Genomic DNA, 10,501 nt, shown 5'->3' with positions numbered 1-10,501 from the left:
TTAATTGAAATATTTCCGTTTCTAACACTTCGTATTTCCTTACTATAATTTTAGCATATTCTTACATAAAAATCTTGAATAATTGGAAGACTATAAATGAACTATAATTAAATAATTAAGTACTCCCGTTCTCTAATGTTTGTTCCACAGGACGGATGGTACACTAGTGTACCAGTTAAAAAGACGGATGGTACAAATATGTACCACCCCCTCCTACCCCACCGAATGCAATTGTTGACATTTTTCCACCTCACATATGTTAATACGACACATAATAATGTACTGCAATAATTAAATTTGAATTAGCTCCACGGCTCGAAAGCCGTCCCAAAAGGGTTATTGAAATAAATTACACCTAATGAACCGCGCGGAATTTTCTTACACTTAGCGAAGGGGGTGACGGAAAACTACCCTGCAAGAACAGTGACTATCATTTGACAAATCATTTGAGTAGCAAGACTGATAGAGATTTCTGTCTGTGGCTACCTACAAGTTTCTATCAAATTCTAAAGCGCAGTGTGAAAGATCTGATGGAAAATTTTGTGTACGTGTGATGCTTCATCTCCTTCTAACATATACGTTTTGGCATATTGCTAGACTGCCCTACAAGGCGCGATTGACAGAAACTCCAACACATTCACAACGAAAACTAACACATATGCAAAATCTTATATGTTAGTTTGGCCCTGTAGTGAATGACTGTCATTTGATCGATCAAATGAGTCGCAACGCTGATAGAAGTAACTGTTGTTGGTTGCCATAGTAACCGCAAGATTCGCTAGGCCTGCATTTTGTGCTCAACAAAAGTAGTTTAACCTGCCAGATTATGTCGAGTACTGAAGTACTTGGATATAATTTTGAACTTAATTAGTTTAAACGATAATTTTATCATTATTCGACCCTCTCATAGCAAAAGTAAGTAAAAATAAAAGTTTTTGTTGTGGTATAACATATTTTTATACATAAACGTAATAAATAAAACCGTATTATAAAGTACTTGGTTCTAAAGAAGTTCAAATGCGCACATCAACAGAAAAAAGAAAGACGCAAAACGAAAAGATGCTCAAAACTCAAAATTCTGTGGAAAAATAAATATAAGTTTTATAAAATATTTAATTTAAAATGAAGAGAAGAGCTTTTAATAACGCCATGAGCAAGAAAAACTGATTTACGAGTCCAATATTAAAAAATTTTATCGACATCGCCAGTTCTCTACCACTGCAGGCCTATTGCGCTGTGGATTTAATAGAAACAAAATTAAAAAATCCAGAGTATACATAAGCCATGGTAATGATTTATATTTTATGGAATACATATTTCACGTTCTAATTGCTGTACATCAATTTTTCGAAAGACCACTTATATCATAAAAATAAAAGGTGTGTTTGAGGACGTAGCCAGCGGTATTAAACATTTATCTTCGGACGAGGCATTGCTGCAGTTTAACTGGTTGACACAATCCTACGAGGTAATATGTACACATATTAGGAACACTACAAGTTCTGACCATTTATATTTTCTTTATTTATTTATAACTATATACATATAAACCTTTTTAACATACTTGTCAAAAATTCTCAAAAATCAGCGCAAGTTCTTAAAAAAATGGTCAAAACTTATCAAGAAATAATATCCCTAATTATGTGGCCACTACCGTATACATATGTACATATCTTTTAACAAACCAATTTTTTGGTAATCTATTTCATTCCACATAGATGCATTTAAAAAGAAAGGTCCTGTTGAGTTCCAAAAAGAAATCAAGAAGGCAACTGAGCTCAGCCATCACCGCTTGCACCAAAAAATCTAAAAACACTTCGGCTGGACATGTAAAGGGTGAACACACCAAAACTGCGACACTTTGGGGAGTTATAACTTACCCAAAACGAATTTGAAATTCAAACACCATAAGTTGACCATGAGCTTAGTTGAACGTAGAAGAAATTTCATTTGAATTTGATTCCTTGTTGAGTTAAAAATGGCAACCGAGCTAGAAACGAGACAAACCATTTTGCACGAGTTTATAAATGCTCCGGCCTTAAGTACACGTAAAATTGCTAAAAAATTAAAGAGTGCACTATTCGACAGTTTGCAGGGTTTTAATCGGTACAAATAAGGCCTGACAGTTACGAGAAAACCAGGGAGCGGGGGTTAGCATGGTCAAAGTGATAAAAACAGTGCTCGGAAGGTCCTCAGTGCGTTTTCGCGAGATCCGAAGATTTTGTCGGGTTATGTTGCAAAATCCGTACTGAGTTCGCAGTTTTTCGTACAAAAGGTAAAGCGGAAAGCTTCATTGAGATGTTCTACAGCTCACAACAGCGCCAGACCGAGGCGCAAAGTAGAATATTACAGCGAAATCCCGCATTCGGAAGTTGTATGAATTCTAAATTAAAAAATACAACCGCATTGTTATGGACTACGAAACCTACTGCTATAAAAATTCAAAATATATTGCAGGTCAAGATTTTTATACTGCTGCAAGTCGTCAAGATGCCCCTGAAAGTTGTAAGCTGAAAATTAAGTCCAAATTTCCAAAAACCACATGGTTTGGCAAGCTATTTGTTCCTGCGGCCGTAAGAGCAGCCCTTTTTTCCCATCCCGGACAATGAATGATCAAGTTTATCGGGATGAGTGCCTAAAAAGGCGTCTTCTGTCATTTATCAACAGATAAGGAGTAGGCCATCGTTCTAGGCGGACATGGCAACCTGCCACTATGCCAAGAACACATTGCCATGGTATAATGCAAATAACATCAATTTTGTACCTCACGACTGCAATCCACCCAATAGCCCAGAGCCACGTCCTATTGGGGAATATTGGTCAATTGTCAAAGGAATCTTGAAGAAAACAGGTGAAAGAGTGAAAATTATTGAAGAGTGCAAAACAAAGTAGTGGTGCGCATCGCGTAATGTCGATGATGCAGTCGTGCAGAACATGATGGCGCGTGTGCGATGAAAATACCGATCACTTGCATATGGAGCAAATAATAACTAATATTTTAACATTTTAATAACATCTAAACTTCCAAGTTATATAATACAAAAAATAATAATTTCAAAGCCTTCTAGTTTGCTTCTGGTAGTAATTTCTAAGTGTCGCAGTTTTGGTGTGTTCACCCTTTATAATACTAAGATATTAGATTTAAGTATTTACATATGAACGCTGGTGGCAAAAATAATAGAAATGCCTTATTTTGCTTAATTTTTGGCCACATTTCCTTTGTTCATTCAATGTATAATGTACTGTACTTAGTGAAATATATTTAGCTCCTAATTCGAAGTAATGTACTTAGCTTATAATTTTTTGATGATTAATAATTACCCTACAAGAATTGTGTGATGGAAACTAACACATTCTCATGAGAATGTTAAGAGAAAATTAAAGAGACCATTAAAGATAAGTTGGAGGAAAACGGAAGGTCACATGTACACAAATGTTTACATCAGATTTTTCAGACTGCCCTTTAGAATTTGATAGAAACTTGTAGGTAGCCAGTGACAGAAATCTCTATCAGTCTTGCCACTCAAATGATTTGTCAAATGATAGTCACTGTTCTTGCAGAGTAGTTCATAAGATTTTATAAAAATAAAAGAAAAAACAAGTATTAACTGTGTCATAAATGATAGATTTCTATATCATGCGTGAGAGATCAGACTTGACGAATTTTTACATAAACTGTGAGTAATCAACAATGATATGAAAACATGTCAGACTTGATGTGTCATGATTGGTCGGTTATTACATCAAATTTGATTGCACATTGCTGACTTATATTCCAATCAAGGTTGATCACTCATAATTCCGTAAATTTACACCACTGATGATTAAAATTTGAATGCCGAACTCAAAGAGAACTGGCGATGTCGATAAAATTTTTTAATATTGGATTCGTAAATCAGTTTTTCTTGCTCATGGCGTTATTAAAAGCTCTTTTCTTCATTTTAAATGAAATATTTTATAAAACTTATCTTTATATTTCCACAGCACTTTGAGTTTTGAGAATCTTTTCGTTTTGCGTCTTTCTTTTTTCTGTTGATGTGCGTATTTGAACATCTTTAGTACCAAGTACTTTATAATACGGTTTTATTTATTACGTTTATATATAAAAATATGTCATACCACAATAAACACTTTCATTTTTACTTACTTTTGCTATGAGAGGGTCGAATAATGATAAAATTATCGTTTAAACTAATTAAGTTCAAAATTATATCCAAGTACTTCAGTACTCGACATAATTTGGCAGGTACAACTACTTTTGTTGAGCACAAAATGCAGGCCTAGTGAATCTTGCGGTTACTATGGCAACCAACAACCGTTATACGATGTCTCCACGACACATGAACGAAAGACACAAGATCACGTAAGAACAAGAGAGTGAAAAAAGTCGATTTTTTTAGCGGGTTCTACGCCATCTTGTTTCACTGGAAAACGAGCGAAAAGTAAACAAAGCAAAGAAAACAACGAAAACCAAAATTAGCCAAAATTATTGTCAGCCACTTTAAACGCACAATTTAGGTAAAATGATGCAACAAAATGCTTTAAAATGTGTTGTCANTATTTTACTTTACTTTTACTTACTTTTGCTATGAGAGGGTCGAATAATGATAAAATTATCGTTTAAACTAATTAAGTTCAAAATTATATCCAAATACTTCAGTACTCGACATAATTTGGCAGGTACAACTACTTTTGTTGAGCACAAAATGCAGGCCTAGTGAATCTTGCGGTTACTATGGTAACCAACAACCGTTACTTCTATCAGCATTGCCACTCACTTGATCGATCTAATGGCAATCATTCACTACAGGGCCAAACTAACATATAAAATTTTGCATATGTGTTAGTTTTCCTTGTGAATGTGTTGGAGTTTCTGTTAATCGCGTATTGTAGGGTAGTATACATACAGCGTTGTCGCTTTGGTCAATACAGATTCTGATTCCACATTAGGAAGTGGCCCGTAAGCGTTTCTTTTTATAGAAATACCAGATAATCCTGAAAGTTTCGCAAGGCGAAAAGTAGATCCAACGTTCCTTGATTACTAGAATGGGTAAAAGCGGAGCCAGGCCAAAATTGACCAATAAAAAATCAAGAGGGGTATCAATCTACGCGTTTAAACGCGAATAACAACAATCCGAGACCGGAAATTAAGGTTTTTAATTAATTTTAGAGTTATTCCCTATGGTTCCCTAGGGACCCCTTAGAAAATTGGCCAAAAAGCACAATTTTCACTTGCGTTCACAGTATTTTTGCGTAGAATTCCTTTCTGCGTAGGCGGCCTTAGGCCGCGCGTTAGGATTATAACCCTTACCAAATAGAATTCTCCTTTTGGTGTGCACCAACAGTGATGTAGCCTTGGGAAAGGGTGAGGTAAATAGAATTCCCTTTCTGTGTGGTAAACCTGGGGCTGCCGCCCCAGTGATGTCTATTATGGTTACTGGGTGTTTTATAAAAATGTCTTGTATTTAAAAAGAATGTGCAAAGCGAAAAGTGCCTTTTGTGAATAACTCTTTAGTGAATTAAAAATGTTAATTCCTGGTCTCTGATTATTATTATTGGCGTCAAGACCTGGTTTTTGACCTGGTTCCGCTAAAGTGCACTACTACCCTAGAATGGTGTGATCTCTGAAAAACTGCTTAAAAGTAGCTATTGCTATATCTAACGTGGCCTTTTCTGGAAGGTTTAAGGTGGTCATACCTTTCCTTTACAGTTCGTCAGCTTTGCAACTGCCATCAATATAGACTTTAAGAATAATGGTAGTATGAAGCAGCATAAAGCGTTGTTCGAGAAATATATGGCTGAGTTTAATTGTTTAAACAAGTTGTTATATAACAATTACTTAATGAGTTTCGAAAATAATATCGAAACTAATCCTAAAGCTTTTTGCACCCTTATCAACTCCAAGCTTACTTCCTCGGTATATCCAATTTCCATGCAGTACGAAGGGAAGCAGTCATCATCAATTAATGGCACAGCAAATATGTTCGCCGATTTTTTCAAATAAAATTTTGTGAATGATTATTCTTAGATCGTTACATTTTGGATCTTTGATTTTATGGGTAGATGATATTTGGTTTTTTCCACATGCTACGTGTAGAAAAACTCGAGCAAAGTTCAAACTGTGAGTGTATATCAAAGAAACTGTAAAACTTACTTGTGGAACGCGTATGTGTAACTCGATGTGTGGAACATTACCTATTTTTTATGGAATAAGAAGCTTGAAGACTTCCAAACAAGTGGATGTTCATTAAATCTCCTCTTATTTTCTCAAGCAATGCATCGCATCCAGTTCCTAGAAATTGCTTCTCTTATTTAATTTATCCCCAGCGCACATAGGGGTATTTAGCCGATTTATGCGGCCAAAATTATTTTTATGAATATTTCAACACGAAATGTTTAGAAAAGACGTGTTTTGACATATAGAATTGAAAATGTTTAAAATCAAGTAAATAAAGGTTAAAACATTAACAGAGTTGCCACCTGTTAAAAAATTTTGTTCAATTAGTTAAATGAATTGCTGCAATATGAGTATCAATAGAAATGGTTTTTTTTTGGGGGGTTTTGGGTAGGTTGGCTGGTTTTCACCACCGCCAGGTTATTCCTCTAATTTTTTTAATATATGTCTCTTTGTATGTTATATTCCATTGATGTATCCAATCGTCGCTCCACTGATACACGATGGTAATACCGCTATGGGCCAGAACCACGTGCACAAGTTTCTGCTATGCTTATTTCAAATCTTTATTTTTTATTAAATCTTGATTATATCATTTTTAAAATTTGTGTTGTGTTTTCTTGGTTGGAACCTTAACGGTCCACAAGTAACCAGGTTATTCTTTCAATTTAGTAATTGGTAATTATACGTCAAATTATATTTGTTAAGTTTGTATTTGTATTTGTATGGCAGGGAACTAGGTCCACGTATCGCCAGGTTATTCCTCAATTTAATAATTTAATCATTATTCATCGTATTATATGTGTTTAATGCATATGCATTAAATTGTAACTTCCAACAATTTTAGAAATTAATTCCTTTAAAATATGTATTTCTTGTTTCGCTTCATGAAACAGTTATAGTAATAAATTTTTCTTAGTTCACTTGTTCATAGTTAATTTGTTCATACGATAGTACCGTTTCAAAACTACGCTTTAACATTTCCATTTAATCGCAATTTCATTTCTTAATGTCCACGTGTATTACATTACTTATGTAATTTTTATTTAAAGTATTATCTTCTCTTGATTCAAAATTTTATTTTATATTTAATGAAGCTTAATTTAAAGCTGTATGTTATTTTTAATGAAACGACATCATTTTTGCGTGTATTTTAATCTAATATTTGCTTTATAAAAACTCGACAGGTCAGCGCGACCATACTCGTCGATGAGCCATTTCGAACTGTAGAAATGGGTTTGAAAAGGCTTTATTTCTGAGGAACCTTCCAGGGTTTAAAAAATCAAATTCAACTTTAATTAAAGGAATTAAGTAATTCAAATATGTATCACAGTATAGGTAAGAAATGAATGTATTCGAGGTGCAATTAGTGCGGCAGTGTAACTCTTTTTTTAAAGAGTATAACGTTCTACGCGAAAATTTGGGCGAACAAAATTTTGACAATCAGTTATTCATCATTGGCAAATCAAACGCAACACACAAATTTTTACTGCGCAATTTCTGCAACATTTTAGAAAAGTTTAAGTTGAGCATCAGCAACATGTCATCAGGAAAGCAACAAGTCTGCAATATTGCGGTAATTATTACGTAGCTCGCACGCACCCTATGTTATAAAACTACATTTTTGTAATAATAACAGTCTTATTTATTGTTAAGAGAATTTTGTAAGTATTAACTTGGAGTAAATTAGCGGTTACCGAGATATACATTTGTGGTCAAATGTGCGCGGCGCCACGCCCATTATCCAAAAAGTTATAATAATTTTATTTAATGCTAAGAGGTTATTCCAAGAATCGATTTAGAGGGAATTAGCTTCAGTAGCTATTGATTTGTCGCAGTTTTCGCGTATCTGTAAATTACCGTTATATGGGAAGTGGGCGTGGTTATCGCCCGATTTCAAGAATTTTTAGCAGTTATGTTAGATATAGCCTAAGCAAGGCTCATACCGAGTTTGGTACGGATTAGTGAAGCGGATACTGAGGTACAGCATTTCATCATAAGTGGGCGGGGCCACACCCATCTTCTAAAAATTTAATAATAATCCTATTTTGTTCGAAAATTTTACTTTACATACTAATTTTTAACAATACAATACAATGGATACAACATTTACTGAAATATCGTAGATTTATCTAAATTGACATTTATCTAAATTTAAACGCTTGTATACCCAAAACTATTCTTTAATCATCACTTATATCCCTGCAGGGAAATCAAAATATTAACTTAAAACCGTCACGATCTTTCTAGAGAGCGAAATTTTATTTATAAGTAGCGTTAGAATATTCTGTTTCCGGTCAACGGTGAGCGTTCGCTGTGCAAGTTAGAAAAGTGAGGGGGACTGGGAAATGTTATTTGGAATGTTCTCTATCGAAAGGGGGAAAATGTTTTTAAGTTTTCTCCAAAATTTTGTTAAAATATTTTTTTTGGCCGTCTAAATCGTTGAAATACCCCAGTGCAGCGTTAGGTCATTTTTTGGATGAATGGAAAATCACATCTGTGTCTCCTATTTTTAAACCAGGTTACAAAAGTGACATTTCGAATTATCGTCCTATTTCTAAGCTTCCCAATATTGCGAAATTATTTGAAAAGATTGTTAGTAGTAAACTTTGATTTACAACCAAAAATAAAACAAACCAAAAACAACAACAAAGAACGAGAAGAGGAAACAAAAGCAACCAAAGAGGCTACTAAGGCAGAACATAAGAAGGCATTGCAAACTAAGCCTAAATGCAGCACGCAAGAGGTTCGGAGGAAGAACTTCCGTAATAGTCTCTCCGACGCTGAGGCAGCTCTATTTATAGAGCATGCAAAAGATGATGAGGAACCCTGCACCAGCTCAGGTATCTATCATGAGAAGGCAATAAGACCAACAGGTGGGCATGAGACCACCGAGCAGCTAAAGAGGCACCGCAGAAGGCACGGCGAACCAGCTAGAGCGCGGGACAGGTCCCGCAGCCGTAGCTCCACAGCATCTCGAGACTCTACGAGGCAAGAGAGTGAATGCCACCGTGATAGGCGGGCAAAACCACCCACACTTCCGCCTCTGGGGCAACCAGGCGCCCTTGATGACCGCCGGCGACTTGGCCGCAGTGGATCGGCCTCGAGACGGTATGTGAGGTACCTGGAGGAAGGTAAGACACCCGAGGTGGCTAGGGAACTGGCCCTTGCCAAAAAGCACTCGGGGGAGAACAGATCGACCGCACCCGCGGATGAGCGGAAGGGCGGGCATCAGCCTAAAAAGCAAGAGTACTCTCGCAAACAGACCGCACCCGCCAATAGGCGGACGGGCGGGCATAACAGCGAGAAAGGTAGGGACGCACCCGCTAATAAGCGGGGTGAGGGACACCACCAAAACAGGCGTACCGGCGAGACCGCACCCGCTGCAAAGCGGAAGAGCGGGCATGATCGCAGAGATAAGAAGAGCGACGAAGGTAGGAAGGAGGGGGTCCGGCGAGACCGCACCCGCTGCTAAGCGGCCGGGGGCAGGCACTAGGAACCAACGTCCTCGCGGGGGGAGGGGGGCAGACGCCGAGCTACTCCGATGCTCTTAGGGGCATCAGGGTGGCGGTATTGCCTAGAGACTACCCCGCGGAGGCGCTGAGTCCGGAGGAGCTGACTACCCAGGGTACGAAAATAAACTGTACAAAACAATTCCCATTTGCTCATCGATCATCATATCATTTGTGGTTTTGTACAGTTTTGTAAATAGTCAGAAACAAATTGTAAGATTCACTGTCATTTTCCCCAACGAGAAACGTTTGCTTTTCGTTTGTGACAATTGTACCATAGGGTACGTTTTATATGTATGCAAACGTTTCAATTACGTGAAAAATAATTTTTTCTGTAAATTTTCATATCCAATTCAATTAAAAAACATTTTTATTTTTTTTTTCATTGCAGCCATTCGTTTTGTATTTGTTTATTGCATATATGTACATACATAAATATATTTTCCCTGCACGATTCATTTCGTTTGTTGTTTCGTCTGTAACTACTAAACTACTGTAGTGTACTATCGCCAAAGTGAACTCAGCCGTTTTGTTTCGTATTGTACCGAACTGTTAAAGTAATAAACGAAACGAAATAGTAACGTACAATATAGTTTATTTTCGTAACATGTGACTACCCTACAGGACGCCATAATGGACGAGGTTTTTAAGGGGTGGATGCACCCGCTGGCGTTCTGCGGAGTATACTTCCGTCCCGGCATGATGCTGGTGCACTGCAAAGATGAGGGCACGGCAAAATGGCTAGAAGAGGCTGCACCGAACTTAGAAGGTTGGAAAGGGGCCGTATTGTATGTCAAACGTGGCGATGACATCC

General features: G+C 36.8%; 1 long non-coding RNA gene across 1 annotated transcript; it reads left to right on the top strand.

Moving 5' to 3' along the window:
* The first annotated feature begins 1,094 nt into the window (after nucleotides 1-1,094).
* Nucleotides 1,095-1,816, top strand: LOC108369282 (uncharacterized). The gene is made up of 2 exons (XR_001848479.1): nucleotides 1,095-1,287; nucleotides 1,355-1,816. It is a non-coding gene; the product is annotated as an uncharacterized LOC108369282 (long non-coding RNA).
* The last annotated feature ends 8,685 nt before the right edge of the window (nucleotides 1,817-10,501 follow it).

The sequence above is a fragment of the Rhagoletis zephyria genome, unplaced genomic scaffold (genome assembly GCF_001687245.7).
Source record: "Rhagoletis zephyria isolate East Lansing unplaced genomic scaffold, Rhagoletis_zephyria_1.1 Rzeph_scaffold_03584, whole genome shotgun sequence".
In the NCBI taxonomy this organism is placed as follows: domain Eukaryota; kingdom Metazoa; phylum Arthropoda; class Insecta; order Diptera; family Tephritidae; genus Rhagoletis; species Rhagoletis zephyria.
Note: the sequence above shows the minus strand (reverse complement) of the source record. Positions and strands in the feature narration are given on the sequence as shown.